The following is a 25,339-nucleotide window of genomic DNA, read 5'->3' as shown; positions in this document are numbered from 1 at the left end:
TGACTACATTGAGTACTTTTGTTTAGCTGTTATCCACGTCCATAGGCAACGACACACAATTAGTACAATGGACACTCTCAGACGAAAAGAGGCATCATCTGCTAATAATCAGCACGTTATTATGTATTGAGTACGTGGTCCAAGGTTAGTCCGTATACGCTTTCTTCGACTAATTACCAAACTTACATTGTATTATCGCTGTTTAAAGACCTCATTTGAAAATCTTAGGATTGGTGCAACAGGGCCTTTACTATTGTGGGTAAATTGTGGTACTAAGTGTTTTGTGGACTTCACGTTCGATTATGCCTCTGTTTCATCGACAAGGTCTAAAACAGCAACAGGAACCTACAGAGCGATGGGGCAACAATCAGATGCTAGTCGGATGAGTCTACTCTTATGGAAAAGTAAATTAACTTAAGGAAAAGGGGAAGGTAACATCTGCTTTTGTTCGTTTACCAGAAGCCGAACTTGGCCAGCTGTCGAATCATCTCTTTTCCAACCGTTAATTAGCGAAGTTAACTCATTTCCATCGTTATCATTCGGCAGTATTTAGACTTCAAATTTACTATTTATAAGTTCGTCTTTATTCAAAAATAGGTATATGTATATATATATATATATATATTGTTGCTGAACTCTCACTTAATCTCTCATTTAGTACGCTGACAATAATAACAATAGTAGTAATAGAAAATATGATCACAAAACAAGATTTGAAAGTTTATGCGGGTACATAAAAGGAAGTGTTTAACTTCGCTGGTATTTTGTTTGCAATGTTGTTATTTAAACAAATTAAATGCCATCATTGCTCCGGTGGAAGGTTTTTTGCACGCACAAGATTACGAGTGGAAACGGTCGCATTATACGCACATAGGAAGCGTTAGCACATTGTTTCCATCTGGAGCCACCTTTGATGATCTACGCAGGGAATACCATTCCCACGTTGAATTTCGAGCCGGAATTCCTGAAACGCGCGGAGGGAACTATAACATTTGATATAACCGCTCAAACGGTTCGTAATTGCCTAATACTTGTTCGTATAAATTTATCGTTGGGAGATGCGTTTATAACCCAACTAAACCCAGCGACATTGAAAACCTCAATAGTGATCTTCCCTTAAGAATAACGTGAAACAATGCTGTACCGAAGATTTCGTATAAACGCCTATCGTTATATAGTTCAGATGATGAGCATGAGTGTACGAAATTCGGCTTCCTTATATATCATTACGTATGTTTTCTTCGATTGATGAAATCACATCTATCGAAGTAACTTTCGTATTATTGGCTTGCATATATCGAGCAACTTCCTTACCTTAGACTTAACTGTTCGTAACGAGTCAGTGAATAAATCAAAGACGTGCGATGTTTATATCGAACCTTGAAAGGCCACATAGAATTAAGACCTAAATATATACTGACACTGTCTATTGCTTGTGCAGCGTTAGCCGTCGTTTGGAAAAACGGCGGCATATAATTTTTGGGTGCTGCTTTTTTTCGTTTCCTTTGAAAATCTAAGGGCCCAAAAAGAATCTAAGGAATTGCATACGTACATCAGAGCCACCGACGAAGTAGAATCTTGAAAACAAAATAACAAGCCCCTAGATACACTCCTCTCGGGGCACAAGAACCGAAAAGTGTGAATACTGTGACCTATGTCGCCCTTAATTTTCGTTGTACTACTATTATCAAGACTACAAATTATTACCAGATGATCGGACCTTTGTGTTTTTTTTTAGATGTGAATGTTTCTGTAGTTTTGTACTGCCGTTTCACCGTAACGATCGCACTTTAATACGCGCAGTAGTTTACTTCCTACATAACCATTTTCTGTTGTCCTCGTCGACTGGGATCCTGTGTGACTTCACTTGTCTAACGTTTTGTTGGAAAGTCTCTGTAGCCTAAACTGTGGCCATACCATTTGCTGATACAACTGGGTTCAGTCAGCACATACGTCTAATTCTTTTCTGGCCAACGCGGCGAACTTCAGCGGACGACTCGGAATCACCGATCACTCGGGCGAAGAGTGATTAAGAGCGAATTTTAAGGCTTTGATAGAACGGAGGTAAATATATGTCGAGCAGCAGGGATCTACCCCGGAGGACCAGCATATCTGGCTAGTGCGACGGCCCTAAGCGAAAATACTGTGTCGTACAGCCGACGAGGTATTTCCCATTCAGGCGCAAACTACGGCCACACTAGAGCATGGGTGGCTAGCGAAATAGAAAGTCTGTTAAGCGGCAGCTCCCCGACGATTATAATGACGAATGAAGCCCGCGAAGACCATACGGCATAACTCGAATAGGAGTCATAGAGGGTTGGGGGAGGAGGAAAAAGAAGAACTTGGCCCAACCCCATGGGCCAATCTTTTTACCGCGATTCCTCCTTGTAACCTTGGTCTTCTCTGGCTACATCAAGGAACCACCATCAGCCGCGACGCTGCCGGCAACGCCGTACGAACCAGCAATAGCGAGGCGATCATCCACGGCGAAAATTCCCGCACTTGGCCTGAACGTGGCGGCGGGGAACCTTCGATCATGGTCATAGCAGCAGCAGCAGCAGCAATCATCCAGACTATAGGGCTAGGCGAGTAAAATGCATGTGCCACTCGACAATATTTGCAGCCAGTATAAGCCAGCATGATCGAAAAGAAACAATGGAACTTAAGTTGAAAACCTGCCCTGTAACATATACCTTAGAAAAAGCTGTCGTTAGCCAACTTGTACTGGTAATGGCACTCGATCACCGCAGAGTGTGTAGAGGGATGGCTAGGAGTCGACGAAGGCAAAAAGGTCTAAAGGGAATGTGATCCATAAATATGATACAAGACAACTTTGATACCTTTGTAGGTCTAACATGAGCAGAAAAAAATGGGTCACGGGCGCTCTTTGTTCGCATCACAGAAGTTCCGTCACGTTTCAACTAGAAACAAAACATTTGCACGATCTATTAGTTAGGTTAGGTTAGGGTGGCATAGAATGATCTAAAAGAAGCGGCTCTTACAAGCAGCGCCATTCCCTCTTACGTAATTTGACAGTAGCAACGGGCTGATGCGAAAAACACAGACTGGCTGACGTGGACTCGGTAATGGGTTTTTGGGGGGCCATTAGAGAATAGCGATCCAGTCCTCTTCTGCATGTTCTACATTTTCCTATTTCTACTGAATACACAATCATGACAAGGCTGGACAAATGAGCACTTGATAACTTCACCTCAAACCTCATTGGAGTGATTCAAAGAACTCGTGACGTTGCGTTTAGCGCGTTTTTTTTCGTTTTATTGGACAAACTCGCCTTTGATGAAATCGTTTTCTGTTATTATGAGCGAAATTGAGCGAACATATTTCTGTTACACTATACAGGAAAGAATAAGTATTTTTAGTAACTAATAGAAAAAAATTGAAAAGGAACCTGGTTTAGAGTAGAAGCAGTCACCGTTTCAACTCGACTTTCGCTCAGTTGTGAAAGGCCAAGAATTTTGTTAAGGACGAAAAACAAATCGTACCTTACCGTGGTGAATTATTCGACGGTATGAGATCTTTTTTCCAGGACCGCCGCTTGGGCGCCACCGATCCTCACATTACCATTTAATATCTTTCTGAGTCTTGATATAATACACACAATGTCGCTAAGTTAAACTCATTTAATTGAACCAAAAGTTTTACTATTACATTTGTACCCTGTCTCATTATCATTATAGTTGAAGTTCTCGTTTATAGTTCGTGTTGGACATGCCTGTCGGATTTGAAGTAGGAGTAACTGCAAGACGTATCGAGTACCAGGATGGAGGTTCATCCTAGCGAGCGTCAAAATGTAACGTGATTGATTTTAAGCAATCTGCTGATTTCCCTCGGTAATAAACGATATAGTTGCATTACAAAAAGATACAACGGCGTAAAAATATAATATACGGATAGCTGGTAATAGCCTCGGATACCGCTTTCTGCTTTTGCTTGTAAGGGGCGACACTGACGGTTTTTTATATATATATGTATTCCTATTGTGTCCCCAGTTAATGCAGAAAACGTGAACCAAGTTTGTTTATCAAACTGACATTTAACATACCTCTAGTTTTGTGGTATGAAAATAAATTAGTCCTGATTGTATCGAAGCGCCCGAATTAAGCCGAAACGTTTTAGCATCAGTACTACCATTGAGATCTAATTGCACATTTCAAAATAAACTTAAAAAAAACCTGTATTCAATTGTAATAACAGACGAAAAGATAATGCAAAAAGGGAAAACATGCATGTTTTTAGAAAGAGACCATTTTGATTATGGATGGCGAGTCCATTATACGAAGAGAAAACTGTGTAAAATGCACCCCCACCTGTTTATCCTGTTATTTCCTTCGCTTCGATTGTGAGACCGCTTCGATGGACACCGGCGGCAAACCGGACCTGCATAGGCACAATAAGGTGGTAGGTGAGGGCTTTCCCATTGCGTGAACGATTATAGCTTCTCCTCTATTCCGACTAGCTGCGTTCTCCATCCTCTTCTCCTGAGTCTCCACTCCGAGCTCTCAATGTCCTTTCTTCGTTCGTGGCTTTCTCGCTTTTGCTCAGACTCCCGCCTGTGTAAGTTTCTCTGGCTGCGCGAACAGCTTCAGCAGGCATCTTCCTTCACTCGTCAGCCAGTCAACCGATAGACCCCTTGGCAGTGAAAAGCAGTAAGGGTGGGTACAGCAATCGAAATAAATATCAATAGTCATTCGCACGGCGCCGGCGGTCAGGAGAACTCCAGACCGACCACGCAGCCATGGCTTGTCTGTAGCTTGCCAAATTCTTCTGCTTCCCCCGACGGAGCTTTGTAGGGATAGTGGGCGTCCGAGCAGCAGCTGAGGTCAGAAAGGAGATCGGGCGCTTTTCGGGAATACATTCTGGTCTTTCCCAAGGCCCACCAGCGCTGCTGCCGCTCAAGGAGTGACTGTTGTTGTCTAGGAATTGGAATGGGATTGAAAGTGGAGGAAACCTTACTTTTTCTCTCTTTCGGAGCTCCTTCTCTGTTCTCCTGCCTTGTAAGGCCTATGGTTTGTATCGTCCTCTTCGATGGTTTTACACATCGAACTCCATTCACCGAAGCTCTCTGCATACTAGTCGTGATACTTTCCTATCGTTCCTAGAGCGGCAACAACAGCACTATAATAATATCGGGCATTACTACATAGAGTATACAAGTGAACATGCAAGTAAGCAATTTGGAGGGGGGTGATCGAAGGGGTCGAACCAGTCGAACTGTCAGGCAAGCAAAGTCCGAAGTACCTAAAACAACACAGACCCGCGGATGCCCAAATGGAAGGCGTAACTTCGCTAGATACAAACAGGTAGACAGAAGTACACACAACAGTACACTTGGGATTGTGTTAGTTAGACACGGCCCTAACCCTGGACGGTTTAGCCTACAGCCCTAAGCAGCTTGTTGGAAGTTGGGTGTTCGTGCGGACAAAACACTAGTAGTGGCAGTAGCTAACTATCGAACTCATTTGAGGACTCACAAAACCAACCTTATGCTTCTCTAGCTGCTGCCCACCCGAATCCAACTGTCTACTATTGACCTATGCTTCTATTCACCTTTCGAATAATGCCGCCAACGACTACGTCCATAAGAAGCCTAATGTCAATTCAAGTGCCTTAGGGTACATATCGTACAAGCAGATTTGGGTCTGGCCATTATCTTCATATAAGAAGGCGAAAGGCTACGTGCTCGTCTGTGTATCGTGTGTCCGTTCTTGTTGAGAATGCCACCTATCAAGCACGTATGCTCATGAGTAGAATCATTGTGAAGGAAGCACAACTGCAATGCCACTCTTCGCAGCGACGTAGAAATAAATGAACGAGTTACGCTTCAAAATTAGATTCCAACTTGTGGTGCCGGACAAGTATCGCAAGTGGGTTTCCCGGAGAATGGCAGATATAACAAAGGCAACGTAATAAAGATTTTATTGGGTTAATTGATATATTCTAGTAATTGATACTACTATTAAGTTAGCTTAAAATAAGTATAATTAAGGTATGCTAAACATAATAGCTGCGACTATCACATTAAAAATGCGTAAAAGAGGTTAAGAATCTCCAGCTATAGAACATGACTAGAGAGTACAGGTGGATTAGTAACTGCCCTTTTGATGCGATTTGAATATTACCATATTTAACATAGTAAATTATTACTTTGAAGCAGACGTAAGAGAGATGCGAAATGCTCGACGTTACCGTTATAATAGGAGCCAAACACTAAATTTACCTCTATCAGGCTATTGGAACGTTTTCAGGACACACTAATTACGGAGAAAGTGTCAATAAGCTTAGTAGTACTAACTTAACTTGTAGATATCTTACTGTTTACGTATAACAGCTATAGTAAACATTAACTAAGAAGCTTCCGTCCTACAACTGAGCTCCAGATATGCGCGAAGGATAATCAGCGTCTTTTTCATTTGGGCAATTTTACTTGACAGTGAGTAGGGTTTTAGAAACACGTTACAACGAGCTACTTTCCAAAGTCTATTATGCTAGCTCCAGTTTGAAGTTTTTGGGAACTACAACTTACAATTATTCTTAGTTTGGCTCGTGTCTGGCTCAGTTCGACCCGGAGAGTTTCGCACACCGTAACGCTATGTAATTTTTCTCGCTGTTCAATCGTCCTGCTCAGATAATCTAATCCCTTAAGACTTCAATGTCCGCCTGTAGAATGAGAAGCTTGCAACAGAAGAGTACCGTTCAGGTCGACGTTGAAGATGTTGCCATTGGCAAAGGTCGATAATATTTATGTTCAGGTGACGTAGTAGATGACACAACAATATTATAGTAGTGGAATAGTCCGTTGCTTGGGAAGAGTCCACGGTCGCTGCCTAGGACTTTCCTACATAGGAGCAGTGCTAAAAAGGGGAGCACTGCGAGAGTAGACCTGGTAAGAATCACGGGACGTAGACGAAAGCGACGGGGGTTTACGGGAGCGTCATGAAGCACGCTCTCGCGCACTGGCAGGAACATAATATATAGGCTATCGAAATGAAGAGATATGCCTCTTGCCTCACGGGCGCAGCCATGCCGACATAGTGTGCACTTTGGTGCGTCCGGCTGCCTGGTGGGCCTCGTCGGTGGTCGCTCGACAGCTCTCGTGATGAACGGCAGTCCTGCTGGCTGGCGACCGACAACTATGACTGCAGCGGCTGTGGCCGTCAACGAAGGAGCCAGTGACGACGACGTAGACGACAGGCATATTAGTCCTGCCCCTTGTCCCTTTTGCCCCTAACCCTCGTCTAAACCCTAAGACCGTAAGTTCCCAACATTTCGTCCGTCCCTCGGGCCTGGTAACCGACGTTTTGCTTCTCGCTTCCCTCTATACTCCCATATTCACGTCCATACCCTGGATAGCCGAAGGCCCTTGATACATGCCCGTGTAACCCAGATGCTCACTATTCAACGTTCAGGCAGCTCGAGGTTCGACATACTCTGCTCCATCGCCCTTGTTCTCAAGTGACTCTATTTTTCCACTATACGATGATTGATGGATATGGAGTGTGCTCCGAATGATCAGTATCGTCTTAGCTGTACAGTTGCTATTGTACGCCGTACGCCGATATCAGCTCGAATCGACTGATGAATCAGGTTGCCCTTATGCGCAACTATAGTGTGTAGTTTCTATGAGACAATAGTTTAACCAGCTCTAGTTATTTTTAACCTATCAATAGGAAATAAAATGCAAGGCGTTTCTGGCTTAGACAACGACCTATTATTGGCTGGCGTTAATTATACCTATATATTACCACATTAAGGCTCAGTAAGTAAGTGTATGCAATAGTCATGACATAATAGTAATATTAATAGTAAAACCAACAGTAATAACGGATAGCACTAACTTTAACGCAGTGGTAAAAAAAAAAGTAACCAACAACCTAATATGGAAATTGATTATCTGAACACAAAACTGCTCGACTAAACCTTTTTATTAATGCTTTTATCTAAATGTTTTTCTTATCTTAACAAAAGTTCAAAGGAAGTAGTTATTATTTAAATAACGACATATTCCTTATTTAGATAATAAGTGTAGATGTCTTTAAGTATAATAACCAAGCGTAACAACTACGTCAGTTGTCCCGTTGAAGCGTCCAAGTTCTGTAAAACACTATTTATCGATTGGGCCGTTGACCGCTATAGGTGAAAGCGAACGCAAAATTCAGTCCTCGGCTTTTTCCTGTGCTGATTGAAATTAATTATATTTGCGTATTTCTACTACTCTATAAACGTAGCTTTCGGACATTGAATCTTACGATACACTATACAACACTAACTAAATATAGAAAATCAGCTCGTACCTATCTCGAACAATTTTAAAAATCATAGAAATATACCAGGAAATTATTTGTTGCTCGAGCCTTCTCTAGAAAAGTCTCTTACTTCGTACCTAGTAAGCTCTTAATTTCCCGTTATATGTTTAGCGTAGCTTCTAAATTTGCCATGGATCTCTCAATTTCGCTGGGCATTCCCAACTTTACTCGGTGTTAATCAAAGGCTACACGTCATGCGTTTACTATAGAAACTTGTTTCGAACGCTGGGTACTTTTAGCATAACGTGTCGCATTTGTGAATCAGTCACTTTTCGCATTAGTACAACGTTTGAGAATATAGCATCTTAAATATAACGTGCCTTTTGCAGCGGCCGCTGCCAATTTTCTCTTCATAGCTCGAATGGTCAGGCGACCGTCGTCGGCACTACTGGACCATGCGATGTGACATGGCAGACGCAAAAGCGACCAAGGCGCGTAAAAGATTTGACAGGGTGCGGCCAGCGCAAAAACACGGCATCTTAGTGCACTCGAAACACTATGTCAACGACCCGGTCTAACATCTCTGGAGATCGGCACGATCACCCCGTTCTAAACAACCGAACCCCTGGCTGCTAAGCCCGAGCGTCATGCATTTGCAATGACGACAGGATAGGGACGTAAGAACATGGCCGTACCTTTTATAGTTGTCCGGCTCAATGTGAATTTAAGGAAAAAGATTACGCCCAGTAGGAAAAGACGAAATTGACCACACTTTTGTACATCAGCGTATGCCTGTCGTCGTCGTGGTGGAGACAGCAAGGCTCAAATGGGGCGATTAACGACAACGAGCCTACTAGAGGATATAGGCCTTGTCTCCTAGGAGACAATCAGTTTCTAGGGCTGTCTGGGGAGGCCATTGATGCTTGAGCCGTCGACGATTAGTGTCGTCTCCTTTGCTTTTACCTGTCTAGTTCTCCCGGTGCTATCAACTCCTCAGACACTGCGATACGGGAAGAAGCATTAGCTAAACGGTGGCGTCGACAGTTGGGCAACATGCGCGGGTGAGAAAAAGAAACCGCTGACGATTTTGGCAGACGTACCGGCAGCAGCTGCTGCTGTTCGGAGATCGGATATTCTACCCTGATTTGTGGAAGAGAAAGAACTCTGGTGGTGAGTAGATTGAAAAGCCGAGCCCCATGTCCCGCGCTTCATCCGCCTTCGTTGGCCTTAAACAACATCCCTCCGAGGACTGCGTCGCTAGGGCGTCGCCGTAAAGGCTTCAGTTACGTCCAGATTAAGCCTACTGTTACGATTGCAAGCAGTTCTCTCGCTAACTCTCATCACTTACGGCTGATTTTTCGTCCGCCAGAGCTGCAGCGGTGAGTCTATAACAAGGAGAAAGGAAGCTGAGAGCTGGTATCCATAAGCCGGATGGGCGGTCCTACTGTTGCTACTACTACAAATGGCGAACAAGATTATTAGTAATGTGCGTATGTCAGTCAGTTTATGCATGTGTATATTTCTATATGCCTGTGTATTTATGTAAGTGTATACGAATGTACAGAAAAGGCTCAACTATGGCGCAAGCGCGCTCGCCGCTGCGCTACACACGAAACAACAGTCGCGGTGCAGCCAGGCGCAGATGAGGTAGACAGTTTTTGAGCCAACGCTATGTTATTTCAGAAAGGACGCTAGCGGTAACATTTGGCAGGCGACGCGCGGAGGACACTGTCTTTTGCCTATGCCGTTAACGGGGTGATCGACGGAAGAGCTGCCGCTAGGTTGCCGGTTTGCTCAATCAGCCTGCCGGCGCGCCTGTCAACCAGCAGGCGGGACTATGGAAGCTATAGGTAGAGACGGGAAAACGGGGATGAAGAACGGGAGTCTGCTGAGGTCGAGGCTACAGGGCGAGGACAGCAGAAGTGCCAGCCGCAGGTGGAGCAACAGTAGCCCATTCTAGCGAAGCTCCAGCCAGTTAGTGAGCCTGCAAATGTCCGAAGCCAGAGGCTGGATACCCAAAACTGACACGACGTTCTACGATGTGGCAATTATGCAAAATATTCTGCACATGTCCATTTATTTAAGTGGACCCCTGCTCTCGGCTAGTCTATTTCGTAAGCTATACTTAGCCGAGATCCCTATCCAGGGACCATTGAGACTCTTTTGGCTCCACCTAACCCCAGGCCTAGGGTCTACATGGACCCTCAGCAGTGCGGGCACCGTTGCTTGTTCAGCGGAAGATCTCATCTGTTGGCCAGTGAATAAGCCGCTGGTCGCATAAGCAACCATCCGACAATAGTTAACGCACGCAGAATCCGTTGAAAAAGTAGCAGAATCAGATTAGAAAATAGCTATGTCACTGAAGGAGTTCGGTATCCAACCAGCTTTTTCAGCTTTCCAACTAAACGTAGAAACGCTACGTTGGCACTGAAGCTTCCACGAGAACTATTACGTCGTGTCGAAGCGTCTTATATGAAAAACAGTTCCGCACCGTTTTTAACTAAGGATATTAACGCGCCGAAGTTTTATTCTCTAAAAAAATGCCGCGAGAAGAACATCTGATTATTGTTTCACTTGGGATGCCGGAACTGCCTCGGCGTTTGCTTCTCACGCCTAAAACAGACTGACCTAAACCTGGTAAGATTTTCAACCGCAACATATATTGTAGATAAGGTCGGCAGTTTGTTAAGAATCTCATATAGGCTGTACTATGGTAACTACGTGCTGGGCACGATTAAAGGAGCGGAAAGGACAGAAGAGCGTTAAGGCTCACGCTGCGCAGTGAAGGCTGGTGGAGCGTCGGCCGGCTCGATTCGATATTTTGCCTCGGCGTTCTAAACAAATACATGTGCGTTGCGATAGGTAGAAACCACCGCCACTACACAGGTCGAGGGGCAACAGCTTCTAGATCTACATATATGAGTGTCATGATATGTAAACTTATCTTTCATGACAAATTTCACGACAAATAATAGATTACTATTAGACACTCACTGTACTTTAATCGTTTGTTGCCTACTTTATTTTATCGCACTGATAACTTGGCATACGGTGTTAGCGGGAGTGAAGGTTTTTTTTAGCCAGAACTTACCGCGCAGTACAAAGTCCCCCATGAATCACTGTATTCTGTAACACTTTCGTCAAGCTGAGGTTAAGCGGCTCATGCTATGACATTCTTTGGCTATCCTTTAAACTTGATTGATATTCAGGCTGTATGTTTCCATAGAAACTACACATTTGTTTATGTTGCCACATGGAAACCGATATACCACTACAAATTATGGGCCTGTTGTCTTTCCGTAGCCATTTTGTATCACAACTTTTATACTGTAAGCAATATATGTGACTGTGTATACAGCTAGGACTCGTGTGTACGTTCGCAGGGTCGTACGCTACGGCGTAATGTCATCTCTTCATCGGACGTATGTATAGCACACACAACAGCAACTAGGATGGGTCTACGAGCTAGCAGCTCTGAGACGCTCAATCTGAAACAGGCAGGTGGTACCGAAAGCGGACTACGTAAGCACTAAACAGCGGCGACCGCAGCAGCTAATAGAATCATTATCACAGCGGGCGATCCGAGCATGCTGCGAGCGTCATCGTCGGAAGACGGGGGCGGCGCATGTCTGTATGAATGTAAATGTAGATATGTGAGCCTGTATGTATGTGTTTGTGTGTGCGTGTTCGTGGACGCAGATGTGTAGGTCTCAACTGTAGTAGTATAGTAACAGCAGCAGCAGCAGCAGCAGTAGAATGGCCTGGCAAACGGCCGAGCGGGGGCCCTACGCGGTTGTGGCTATGCCGTGCGCTATATTGTGAAGAATGAGGCATTTAATGAACGCTGCTACTCCGCCTTCTGTGTTGGCTCCTGCTTGGTTGTCCTCTGGCTGACGGCCCTAAGGCTGGCGGTCCTAGTCAGTGAGCGTTAGCGTTTGCTCCAATGGACGGCTCAAACCGGCTCCCGTCTCGCCATTTCTCTCGGCTGTGGGTTTCTGTCGCCACAGAGTTAAATGGTGTTCTACGGTTCGTGGCGGTCCCTCTTTTAGACCTTCCCTAGCCATTCCCAGAAGCTCCTCGGACCCAGAAGAGTTTCTGACGTTCCTAAATCCCTATAGCGCGGAATGAAAGGGGCGATAAAAGGAACTACTGTAATAGGGCCTCTTTTACGTTATTCCTGGTCGTTTTTTTTTCGGCGGGACCAACGATTCGCAATGCGTCGCCGCTGGGCAGGAAGCATTTTATCAAAAGAGACGCAGTCCCAATTACTCTATCTGTGCGCATGTTGTGTGTCCTCTATGGCCAGCGAAGACGAAAGCAATGTGTCGTAGTGACGCTCTGTGCTTGCGACATTGGCAGACCGACTGTGGAGGTATAATACATAAACGGGAACCGAAGCAACTGTTCGAAAGCTTTTGCAATACCTAAGCGCTTTATTCAAGTTTAACTGTACTAGTAACTTAAGGGTGGTAATATGTAGTTTTTAAAACGGTGTGGAGTTAAGCGTCAGTGACAATTAATGTATCCGTTATAGTTCGTCACGCACATTTGGCATTTATAAGTTAGTAAAGTGTACAATATTTTAAGTGAATTAATATCAAAGAAAGCTAAAGGTTTTTTAGGTCGTTGAATGCGGACCTAAACTTATTGCAGTAAATACTGAGAAATGCAATGCATTATTGATTACGGCATTGCGTCGTACACCGTACCACCGTATTTGCTGTCGGAGTGGCTATTTTAGCAATTCGAGGTAAGCTTTTCACAAAAACTCGACTGATTTCTCTGTTTTTCTTTCAAAAATTACGTGGCTTTATATCGGTATAAAATAATCGAAGCTCATGAAAAAAAAAACAAAAAAACATCTATGTAATGAACATATTCAGTTGAGAATAAATATATATTATTTACGTATTTGAGAATAAGGTAAAATATTATCTCAATAAAGAAACCTCTATGGAAAAAATGAAATCGTCATACATTCGCTGTACCTAATTCTTCTTGTCTACACTTTATGGGCACTGAAAACCATAGTGCACCGCCTGCAATAGCGTATGTGTCTATGTTATAACGATAAAGTGGGCTAAATCTTAGTCGTATCCGTTCATGGCTATGGACTTGCGAATTGCCCCGCACCACGAGGAAATGGACTGTATTAAAGTGTTAGCGGTGGGAAAATTCACTTCTAACTGGAAAAAACAACGCGTTAGTCCCTAAGACGGAGCCGTGAAGTGCAATTCCCGCCAGATGACTCTCCTTCGTTGCTTTTCGTGTTGATCGTAAGAGCAAACGTATAATGGATTTTAGGTCGGTTATAGGTTTCCAATTATCCCTTGCTTATACCTGACATAGTCAAAAATTAACAAGTGTCAACACAGTGTTGACAGAATATGACGCCAACTGAGTTACGTTGGCCGCCGCCAAAATTGACGAGGGACACAGAGGAAGCAAAAGTTTCGGCTTCAAATAAAGAAAATATCTATTTTTTTTTCACCCAGAAGGTTATCTCGAGATAGTTCTCGTTTCGAAGATACTACAGATAGGTGACGTGGTAGGAATGGCGCTATCGCTAGTAGATTAATCGTTCTCCATCTTTTTGTTTAGCCTGTATTACCTCTAAATAGCTTTACCTAACTGAGGTACCGGGATCGAGCGGGTAGTTGGAAAATTCATGCACGCATTAAATGACAAGCTCTAAAATGCATGATACACATACGTCATCTTTTGTGCGAAATGATCAAAATGCTGAAACAAAAACAGGCCGTTTTTGTTGATTCAGAGAATCACTGCCCTAGAACAATAACAATAACCGAACAGGCTTTCCCGATATTGTTATTGATAAAACGCTAGCCTTTCGAAATATTTATCTTCATATAAAATACAGACGAAAATTCAAACTTGTCTCTTCTCCGGCAGCCACACAATAGAAGGCGATAGCATAAAGAGGCACAGTACAAACCCAAGTTAACCTACCTTCGTCGATCATTCACAGATAGCAACGAATCCCGGTGCACTCATTATCGCACACTTAGGTACCCCTAGGCCTTACTATGTACGCATTCAGGATCATCGATTTTCGATAATCACAACGACCTTTAGGTATTCATATTTGTTCTCCAATAAACAAACATTTTAGAACAGCTCTCTATTTGCATCCTTGGCCGTTGAGTGATTTGCGCACGCTGGCGTTCGCATCTTAAGCGTGCGGAAGCCGTACCCTCATAGCTGCAATTAGCCACCTTTCCAGGTAACGGTCCTACTAAGCAGAAGCAGAAAATGACGATAGTATTATCATAAACAATATTTTACCTCGGCCAATCTACACAAAGTAAAAATAACTTCTAACTTAACTACTTTTGAAGGAAGTTACTATGAACGTATGCTGGAAGGAGCATGTTCCTTTAAAGCGTCTTAACTGCCTATTCTGCCACCACAACCAGATAAAAAGAATCAAATGAAAGCCTTGATTTTCTCTGTTTTTGAATACAAACACAGCTCATACGTCACTGTTTTGGTAAACTAGGCCCCTGCAATTGCCAACGTCTAGCGACTGGCTGCCTGATTTCACAGCAGATGTCCCGAAATATCCTGTCCTGTGGACCTAAAGCGACAGTACAATAGCAGAGGAGTCAGCAGTCGGTCGGGCACACAAAATAGAATTTTTAACATATCAGGTCTCACACGCTTCACCCTCTTCTAAAGCATCCGCTTGGTTCCGAGCTAGTAGAGATTAACAGAATAATCGAACAGTTCTTTAGAGCGCGCTTCAATTAACGTTCTTCGAAATGTTACTGATAATAGACTCATATCTAGCAACGGCTTGACGGCGGCCTTGCGCTTCAGTGAAGTGGGCCAAGGATTGTATGATAGATATACGGCACCTCTCTAGGGCATTTCATTATTATGTTGCAATAAGGAAATTGCGCTTTAACTTAGGCGATCTGGAAGAAACATATTACCAAATTAATTAGCTTCATTACACGATGTAAAATTAGAATATGTATACTGAAAAAATTCCTTTAAAACCTTCGATTATCTATCAGGTATTCAACTATAGTATTTGCGTTACGCTGATGGCACACACGCTACACAAACCGTACGAGTAAAGAAAAAAATTGTCCTAACAAAAGGTCCAACACTTAAGACTGACGGAACATTAGCAAACATTAATTTGAAATTTTGCTTAGTTCGACAAAGGAAACACGACGGACATGGTTACGGGCAGTTCTTACTCAGGACTTTCAATGCTAAAACTGTTGCGCATGAGGTTAGCGGAAGTACGTTTTTTTATGAAGATAACCCAAGTCGACATAACGTATCTCGAACTTTAAAAACTGTGAGTTACATATCTCCGAAGTTGACAAATACTCTTCTAGTGCGGATCTTTCCTAATCTGCAAAATTCTTTAAGGGACAGCATAAAAGTTCCGAAAAAGGTAGCCATATTGTTTTATAGCACAAAACTTCTATGTCCAATTACAGGAATCATCCGTTATAATTAAGTCCTTGAGGTTGTCTTCTCGTTTATTCAGTACTATGATATAAACAGAGCCATTAAATGTTTTCATAAGTTTATTTTTCTATTTCATCTCATTGTATTTCGTCAGGGCGTATATGTAATTATAGTAAGGACACAACAACCCCTCCATCGATTTCAGCGTCACTTGGTAAAATATTCTATTTGCGCTTAAACAATATAATCAATAACTAAACCATGCATCTTGAATATTATGTAGATAAAGCCTACACTGTTCCTTTATGTTGACTGGCGATCCTTTGTTTCCGTATGTACTCTTTGATTCGTATGGACTCTAGTCTGTTAGTTACTGTTACTGCCAGAGTAGCATTTGCAGAATTTAAATATTCTCTAGCTTCTTTCGCGGGGGACTCAGCATTACGTTATAAAGCGGATGTTGGGTCCCTTGGTAGCCTGTGGCCAGAAAGCTCTTTCAGATCTGTCTAGAACGTTCCACGTTCCTAATAAACATCACAACGCTTGAAGATCAACTATCAGTCATTGCGCGTATGTTACAATGTCCGATTATTTTTGCCCTGTTATCGAAATTTACCAATGAAGGCTTTCATTTCGAATGCCCTGAATCTAGGGCGCACTAGAAATGAATACGAAAACTTAGCATCCTAGCTCCTGTTTTAGCCTGCCGAGGCAATCGAAGAAGCTTGTATCGTAACGTACATCAAACCGGCCTCATGTGTGGGCTGTAAATAAGGCATAACTTATTCGAAGTGACGCCAAAGTTAACCAATGTCAGTTTACCTGTACTCGTCAGAAGCGATCGCTATTAGAATCATTACTTTGCTAGAACCAACTCTCTGATGAAGGTGGGTGTGTACTGTTCATTGCAGATATTCGGACTGAAAGCAGTATCTTCTCAACGCAGTAGTCGCAAGGCATGGCAGCCTCAGTGTAATGCAAAAAAAATCACCAGAACAGAGTAATATTAATCAGGTCGTAGTTTTCCGTATTTATTGAGAGTATGGAGTGGTGCCTTTTATCTCGAAGAAAGCTTACTCTGTGACTAAGTATACCAAGGCTGTAGAGTAACCCGAAACTGCAAAAATCTCATCCGTTCAGCCCTCATGTTATTAAACACTGCATTGAATGGCCATAAGCCGCAGGAACACAGTACATGTGTCCTGTGGAGGCACAGAGCCTTTGCTTTTATAGGAATTATTGATTTTTTTAATGTATTGTCTTAAAAGCTTCTTAAATCCTTCAACAGAATCTCATGACATTATAAGTCGCCGAGTACTTAAATATCATGGACGGCCAAACAAACTCTTTATTCTACACTAGGTTTCTGGTATTCGCAGTCAGATAAAAAGTCAGTTAAAAATATCTGAAAGTGGATAGATTTGAGCTCATTGAAGCGCACTTAATATAAATGCAATGCAGATAAGTGCTATATTAAACAAATTATAACGAAAACACTAAATAAACTTATTAGAATTAGAAGCACACATGTCGCTCTTTTCGAAATTGTTGACTACAGATTTCAGGTGTTGTTGTGTGACTGTTGAGGTTTTGTCACTTTTAAATTTGTTAATTAATTTGAAAGCAGCGGAACTTGGTCGTAGATAGACGTAACGGTCGTATCATCGCCATTGCTTATTGCTTCTATCCAGATCTCTTTTGAGTAGCACTAGTGTGATGGCCATCTTCAACCATGCTTCGCGTTCTACGACTTATTCATTAGCTAGCGTGTGCACGTGTGTACACTCATCGAAACTGATGCATCGTGGCGGTGGGGGCGCAACAGCACAAAAAGATCTCGACAACGATGGATGGTACCTCCCCACACCTCACACGAGGTATTAAAATCTTCGAAGTACACAGAGGACTAACGGGAAGCATCTCCAACGCTGTGTATTGTGTCAGCAACTAGTGTGAGCCAGCATTTGCGTTCCATTTAGAAGCTGCCGGAACAACTAAATAAAAAATATTGATACGTCGTCACCACTTGAGGATTGAACGCGGACCCTCGAAAACAATGCCAAGTTGACTATAAGCGAATGAGCATTCAATAACAATAATGTATCTGATGCCGAAGTTACCGCGTTGCATTGACATGCACAATGTGTTAGAGTCGATTCTGAGCTAAAATTTCACCATAACTTCAGAATAAGTTGACTTTGTCGTGTATCCTTTTTCTATCGTTAGCTTACTTCTAATCTTCGCCATGGTTCTAGCAAAAAAAAAATAAAAAAAGAAAAAAAAACACTAATACAGATCATGTTTACTCTGTTTTTATTTGGCCGTGTATATTCTGCCTTCGGGCTGCTTCCTATTTCCGTTACGGCGTTCTTTTCTGTTCAATAGTACATTCTTCTTATCCTGGATCGTACGTGTCCTTGTCTTCCTCGCATGTCTTCGCTTTATGCGACTTAGATTTCGAGCTTAGTTGCTTGTCAAATATTAAACACGCCCACCCGTGTCGCGGACCAGCGTCACACCGCGCTCTCTTTCTTAGTCGACCAAGAAACCACAACCGGAGCTCTACTCCAGTCGGAATTGTACTGCCTCAAACCAACTCCCAACCTAGAAGCGGTTAAGTCGGTAGATTGCCCAGACGGGACGGGCAACCCAGCGAATGGGGAGAGAGAGAGAGGTCCGAAAATCCTTCGCCGAGAAAAATGAAAGCGAAGCGAATAACTGACTTTGTTTTCGAATCTAAAATAGAATGGATATACGCTTGAACTCACTGGACAATATAAGGCCTTGTAAAGGACGAGCTAGAGGAGGAGGCTGTCGAGCGGCCGTCCGACCTCGTTGCATTGCGGTAGAAGACGTTTGGTAGAAAAGAATCTATTGTATGATGTCGTGTATGCACGAAGACGGAAAAGCTCGTGTTTCACAGCGTTCATTTTATAGTATCGCACGTCTTTGGAGATATTTGGCCTATTGGTAATATTCTCAGACTGATACGAGCAAGGACAAGTTTTCAATGAGGGATATCTAAAAGTCTGCGACGGATAGCGAGAGCGTATCATGGTCGTGAAGAAGGCAATCATAACCCACTCGCCTAAATAAGATACGACCGAGTAACAATAATGGTCGTTGCGCGGTGTTGACGATCTTTGAGACTATCATGCGTCTGTCCATGCCTGATTCGTTCAGTTCCCTCTGATGTCCAATAATTAGATAATTCGTAGTCCATTTAACTTATCAATAGTGAGTAAATGGGTGTCAAGTAACTTCTAGTGTGATGATAATTATAATACTAAAGGTACTGTAGTGATACCGATAGCGAAGTATAGTTCAAAAAGTGCTTGGTACGATCCTCCGTGATGCGTACAATCTATCGTGCAATCTAGCTCGAACCATTATGTCATGATGGCTTTTGCTGAGGTCCAAAAGTTTCCCGTATACTATCCTACAAACATGAATAAGAAGTTTGACTTATACAAATGATAACTGCAAAATTCCTACCGTGATCATGAAATAAGGTCATTTTGGTTGGTCTAACTTACTTGTTATCTGTGATTCAGCATAGATTTTGGTACTTGTCTCATTGGAAAACTCAGTTCGAGTGACAACTAAGTTTGCTTCCTATAGTTCTAATTATCATCTTCTAAAAAAAGGAATATTGATTCGCAAAACGGCTGCCGAAAAAGAACAATAATTTAAATTTCGCGCTCACGAGATTAAGTTGGTTCATTATTTAACTTGAAAATAATAATTAAATAAATGTCACTTACTTTTTCAGCACCGCCTACGAATGCAGTTGTTATGCATAACCGCAGTTATTATTGTATCCTTGTGTTTAATTTAATTTCTTGCATGGCTTTCTTTTTGATCGCACAGTTGGATATCCCTAATGGCCGAAACGTGTAACGGTAATATAAGAATAGGAGAGAATTAACAGGTGTAAGTCCTGTTCATCGGCACGTCTGCTACACACAGCTTTACCCAGTGGCACTATCGCTGGTGCTGCCATCAGGTCTCCGGGCGAATCCCGCCTTGTAGGTAGATGCTGTCTGAACACTAAGGTAAGCCGTATCGTTATTGTCTACCGCAGCAGCAGTCCATCACCCCTCTATCTGCCCTTACATTCTCTAAGAGAAGGAAGCGACGGGCAGGTGGGCACCAAGGCTCCGCCTCGGTTTGTGCCCCGAGACGCAGTGTATGTCTTTCCAGCAGTGACAGTAGCCGCACTCGTGGCCAGTTGAGTCGGGTCGAAACCTGCTCTGCTTACTCCGCACTTGCTACCGCTGTGTCCTACTCGCCATCGGGCCAACTCCGGTCCTCGGTCCGACTCGGGTTCTCGATCCTCAGCCGCAGGCAAACACTTCGACATGGAACTAAGAACCAACCAGCGTGCTGGGTCAAATAGGGGGCTGATGCCAGGAAGAAACGAAGTTGGCCAGTTGACCGACTGACTCGACACATCAGTGGCAGGCATGTAAGCGAAGTCCCTGAGGTTTCCGTTGCTCCTGCTGCTTGTCGTGTGCAACGAGGCCTTCTGCCCGTCGACTTCTGGCTCTTGTTCTCCTTTCTCCTACGACGGACGAAGGAACCTCTCTAGCCCCAACAGCCCTCAGTCTTCACTAGCGTAGTCGCAGTTAGCTTCCTGGCATGCTATCCGCCAGCGAATACGCTCCGGAAACAGACCCTCTCTCTGCGCCCGTAAAAATCTTGCAAAGCCTTCGACCACACGTCAAGTAAGGTGAACTTTTCGATTCGACACCTACAGCTGTCTTTCGATTCGACTGGCCTGCCCGTGCTGCTGTGGTGCGCTGGCATTACCCCGCTGGGAGATTTACCGCTGGCTTCTGGCGCGCACAACGTCTAGCTGACCGTAATGCTTACGAGCCGTAGCCGACAGCAGTGTCACCATGGTACCTTGGCTGGCATCGTAGTACTCCTCGATCGAAGCAAACGCTTTATGCTGCTGAAAACAAAAACAAGCCTCCAGACGCGCACTCACTTTAAGAAATGAAAGTGTGAGAAGACTGGACTTATCAGAACTATTGTGAAATATTTGTTCGCATTAAGCTTAGTATCAGATCTGCAAGTCATATTTTTTATGCAGTATAAAGTGGCTTGTTGTGAGAAATCGGCGCAATGGAAAGCAATGACAAAACATCAAAATAGGATATACACTACTGGGAGACATGGACCTGCAAAGTTATATTAGGTTTTTTTTTTGTCTTACATCGATATGCGATTTACTAAAGTATGCTATTGGTTCACTTTTAATAAGCCCGTTTTGCTCATCCAATCTGCGGATACTGCAAGTTGTCAATGTGCGCATTTCTACGAGTTCGTAGGACTCCAAGTATCACAATCTCGAAAAAAGACATTTAATGACAAAGCAGCTTGTTACATTGTGTGATAATAAGGGCTATTCTTTGTTGACTCTTTTTATTTGCCTTTGGTTGTTTCATTGGTTGTAGTCTGCTTTAGCTTAGTTATCGAACGTTATTCCGCAATTGGACATTTAGTTGGACCTTGGTCATTTTTTATCCAAACTTTATAAAAGATCTATTTTAACCTCTTCCCGTTTTGTTGGTCGGAGACAATCGGGTTAATTGTTCAGGAGGTTATTTATCTTCAAGTCAGTCCACGAGGATCCTTAAAACCGTTATACGTCATACGTTGAAGTTGTCGGATTAATTAGTAGCGATTAGCTGGTAGCATTGCACTAACAGGTTTCACCAGCCTGAAGCCCATTCACTGAAGTCAATGTTTATTTATAATTATGAACATTTTTACTAACGTAGTGATTACATATTGTCTTTGATGATACATGCTATAAAGTCGATAATAATTAGAAACAAAAATGTTCATGAAACAGATTAATATCAACAAAGCAATATATTTAAGTATTCAGCTGACGCTAGAGCACGACAAATATAATAATTTTGTCTTTTACCAGCTTCGAAACCGCTCGGCTTTTGAGCGAAAAAAACCTTGCAAATAGAGATATTTTCTCCAGTTAGAGCGAACTAGGTTTATAGCACGATCGATTCTTCACAGGTTCTCTTCAACGTGTCTTGAGTACCTTCTAGCATACTGTAACTTTAGCCATTCAGCATGCGCTATGGAGAATCGCGCTCACGTGATTCCGCTTACCCCTCCCGAGTATTTACACCTCAGTATGTGCATACACGTATACGAATTCACCTCCGTCGACGACGTCACTTCGATTTCTACTCCTGCCATTCCACTGCACCCTATGCGTTCTCTTTTCTTACTAACAATGGAACAATTTGCCCTTTTTGCAGTCAGCTTGCCGTTGGGCCACCATTTGCCCAGCGACTAAATCAACTTGATTGTCTACAGAGCCCAGCCTGAACTCGTCTTGTCTCAGCGGCGCCGCGGTTTTGGTGCACGCGCACAGCCCAGCATCCGCAGACGGCGAGCAGCGATTACGTAGAGACTGTCCGAGATTGGTTAGAAGAAGATTTGTGGTCTTCACGGAACCCAAAGAATAGGCGGCTCAAATAAAGGGATGGTCAGCCGGCCAGCCAGCGATGGGCACCGTGGACCATCAGTCAAAATCAAGGCAACTGATGAGGGCTTTGCGGAATACCAAACACCTTTCTTGTACCTAGCTGGTTGTCCAGGCGGCTTGCCCCGTTACCCTCTACGCTGCTTGTCTGCCACTCTCAGGTCCCTTTCCCCAAACACACCCGTCAATCTGATCCCCCGTATGCCCCTGCCAAGGCTTGGCTAGCATCGAAATCTTCTGCTCTGTTCAAATCTCTTTCGTGTCCATAACGTTTCCTAGCCCATTGTTAGCCCTGGCCTAGAGGCTCTCGACCCCCATTTCTATAGTCGACTTTGTGAGTGAAAGCGGCGGCACCTTCTTACTCCGACTAAAGGCTCGCGTCCTTTGGCTCGAACTCGCCGCCCTCTAGGATCGGTCCCTGCCTCTTTGCTGGCCATTACCCCTTAGCTCTCAAAGGCCTCTGTCCCGTTTTGTTCGTACAGTGCTCCATACCGTCCAGCTCAATAGTCCTCGTCAGAGTCGCTTTTCGGCCCAGCTCTTCGTGCTGCCCTTACCTATCGTGCTTTGTGCAAGCTCGCAAAAAAAACGTCGGGTACCAGCCTCCCACCGCAATTGCGTCTTTGCTGGGTTTTCGACCCAAAGCCCTGGGGCCATTTGACCGATTGAGTTCTTGGTCATCTGTCAGATGCCCATAGATCGCGGGTTATCGTAGCTATAGGCAATGCGGTGAGCCACCAACTGGGCGGACGCCGGGTAGACAGACAGAGGTCAGAGGTTCGCTCACTGTAAGAGACCTAGTTCTGCTGCTCTCGCCGTTAATACTGGATGTTGGAAATGCGACGCAGTGTTGGCTTAGGGAAATGGTAGGGCCAACCGGACCAGACATAGTGCAAGAAAAAGTGTTGGGGTGGTCGGACGCCGAGCGGCATCGTGGGACTGGCCAGCGCAAAGACACGCTATCCGTCTTCTATTTTGCCGTCTTCTGGAATGGGCATTACGGGAAAACGGAAGAGGAAATCACGTTGCCTGTTTAACGCCGATGTTACTTCCGTTCGAGTTGGACTAAGTGCGACTGCAACGGCTGCATCAGCTAGCGTCGGCCATTGCAGTATCAGCAACAGCAGTAATTTGCTATTGACATTACCGATATTAGCTAGCCAGATCGTGCGTGCTGCTACTGCCGCTGCGGCTTCAGTCCGTGGCTGGCAACGTGTGATAATGGGTAGTGGAGAACGAGTGATATAAGGATTAGTTTGAGTTGGGCGTGTTGAATAATGGCGGATGCTATCATGGAGAAGTGCCTCCTGGAAGGATGACTGACTACTGGATGATACTTCGATAGGATCGGATAAAGATTTTCGGAAGTGTATTTTGTTCGATGTGTTTCACACTTGTAATCACAGTTTGATCCATTTGGTAGTTAGCAAATAAATAAAAACATATGAAAAAAAAATTAAGTTAATTGTAATTTGTTTTTACGACGAGATAGAAAGTTTGTTGTTATAAATAGAGAGAGTCAAGTCGTCATCCTATAAAGAAAGTTCTTGTAATACGAGGCCATAATTGAGACCATATTATGCAGTCTAGCAATGCTTGCATCTCCAGTTGAATTGAAGCCAAACGAGATAAGTTAAAAGGCAGTCGTCTTTTATTATAGCTAAGTGCCACTTATTATTTAAGGTGTTCTACTATGCACTTGAAAAAATTGAAAAAGTTAAATTACTATAGAAGCTTGTAGAGATCAAAGGCATGGCCTTTCAATTCAAGCTTCAAATGTTTGAATGGTATGTAAATGTATCTAAAAAACATATATATGTACATTGGCATTGTTCTCTAACTTTGCAACTGATCGCCAGTTTGTAACACATATAAGATTTACATTAGCAGATGCTTTGGCCAGAACGGGTCGAAGGACGCCCGAAGGTAAAACGATAATAGTAATTTGAAATGTACATTCCATTGCTACGGAAATTGAGGTAGAGTACTTCACTTCTGATAAACGCATAAAATGTTAGATTAAATAGAAATTGAAAGAAGTTTCTGTAAAGTTTCAAAATTATAGATAATTGACAACTGACTTGATCCTGGCGCACATCTCACCTTCGTCCAATATATCTATATAAAACCGTTAGTCAGACTAATAGATAACTGAAATTATGACGTTCTGTTATTACCTGATTAAAATAAGAGCTATTTTTAAAGTGTATTTGACTTGAACTTAGACGGATCCTTAACTTAATCTCCTCCCCCCCCCTCCCCCCTCCCCAAGTAGCATGTGTAAAGTAAATCGTGGTGTTATCTCTATTTGCAATAAAGTTAAACACGCCCTAAGCAAATGTTATGTTCAAGTTTTTATTTCCGCTTTTCAATATATCGATGCTAGACCCTTTACCACATATACTCTATGCACATCATTTCTTACTGGCGCAAACACTTCGAGTTCGGTATCATTGTTTCTTAACCGGAACAAGTTTTTCTTTTCATCTACAATCTTCCTAGACAGCGCAAGACGTGTCGCTCGGGAAAGGCATCTGAAAATGTCTCGCAAACAATACGACAAAAGAGAACAAAGCATATCGCTCTTACTACTACTCCTTACTACTACCTTCCAGTCCTGAAAAAGATGCACAACAAACGCTAAGGAAACGCGCCTAGTTACTTTTGCCTGGCTTCGCCTTCCGCTCAAACAACTGCCTAAATATATTGGGAAAATAATAACCCAATAATAATCTTTCCTGAACTATGGCGTACATTAATGCAGAATGTAAAGCGTAAAATTATGTACGTACCGAGTAATCTCATTCTTATTCGGTGAACGTGTGATTATTTACAATTACTTTAAATCGGGCTAACTAAAAGTGGGTTAGTCTAAGTAGATACAATTACGCCATTATTACTATATTATCTCGAAGGATAGTGAAGACAGACAAATTAAATGGATAAGCTAATAGTACAATTTACATTAAGCTTTCATTTTTAATTCCTGTTCCGTTCCTTCCTTGAGCAATGTCGCTCTGTTGACAACTGTCTATTAAAAAAAAAGAAAAGAAAAAAAAAAACTGGTTTATTTTTTGAGAGTTGTTCGCTCTCAATCACACTTCTACAT

At 43.1% G+C, this 25,339-nt stretch overlaps 1 protein-coding gene across 1 annotated transcript in view; it reads left to right on the top strand.

Moving 5' to 3' along the window:
- The first annotated feature begins 11,389 nt into the window (after positions 1-11,389).
- Positions 11,390-25,339, top strand: part of LOC111252640 (uncharacterized) — a 34,692-nt gene continuing 20,742 nt past the window's right edge. Inside the window, exon 1 of the mRNA XM_086991970.1 lies at positions 11,390-11,686. The gene's annotated coding sequence lies outside the window, so the exon portion shown is untranslated. The remainder of the gene's footprint in view (positions 11,687-25,339) is intronic.

This window comes from Varroa destructor, unplaced genomic scaffold (assembly GCF_002443255.2).
Source record: "Varroa destructor unplaced genomic scaffold, Vdes_3.0 BEIS01000006.1, whole genome shotgun sequence".
Lineage (NCBI taxonomy): Eukaryota > Metazoa > Arthropoda > Arachnida > Mesostigmata > Varroidae > Varroa > Varroa destructor.
This window is presented reverse-complemented; position numbering and strand designations above follow the sequence as displayed.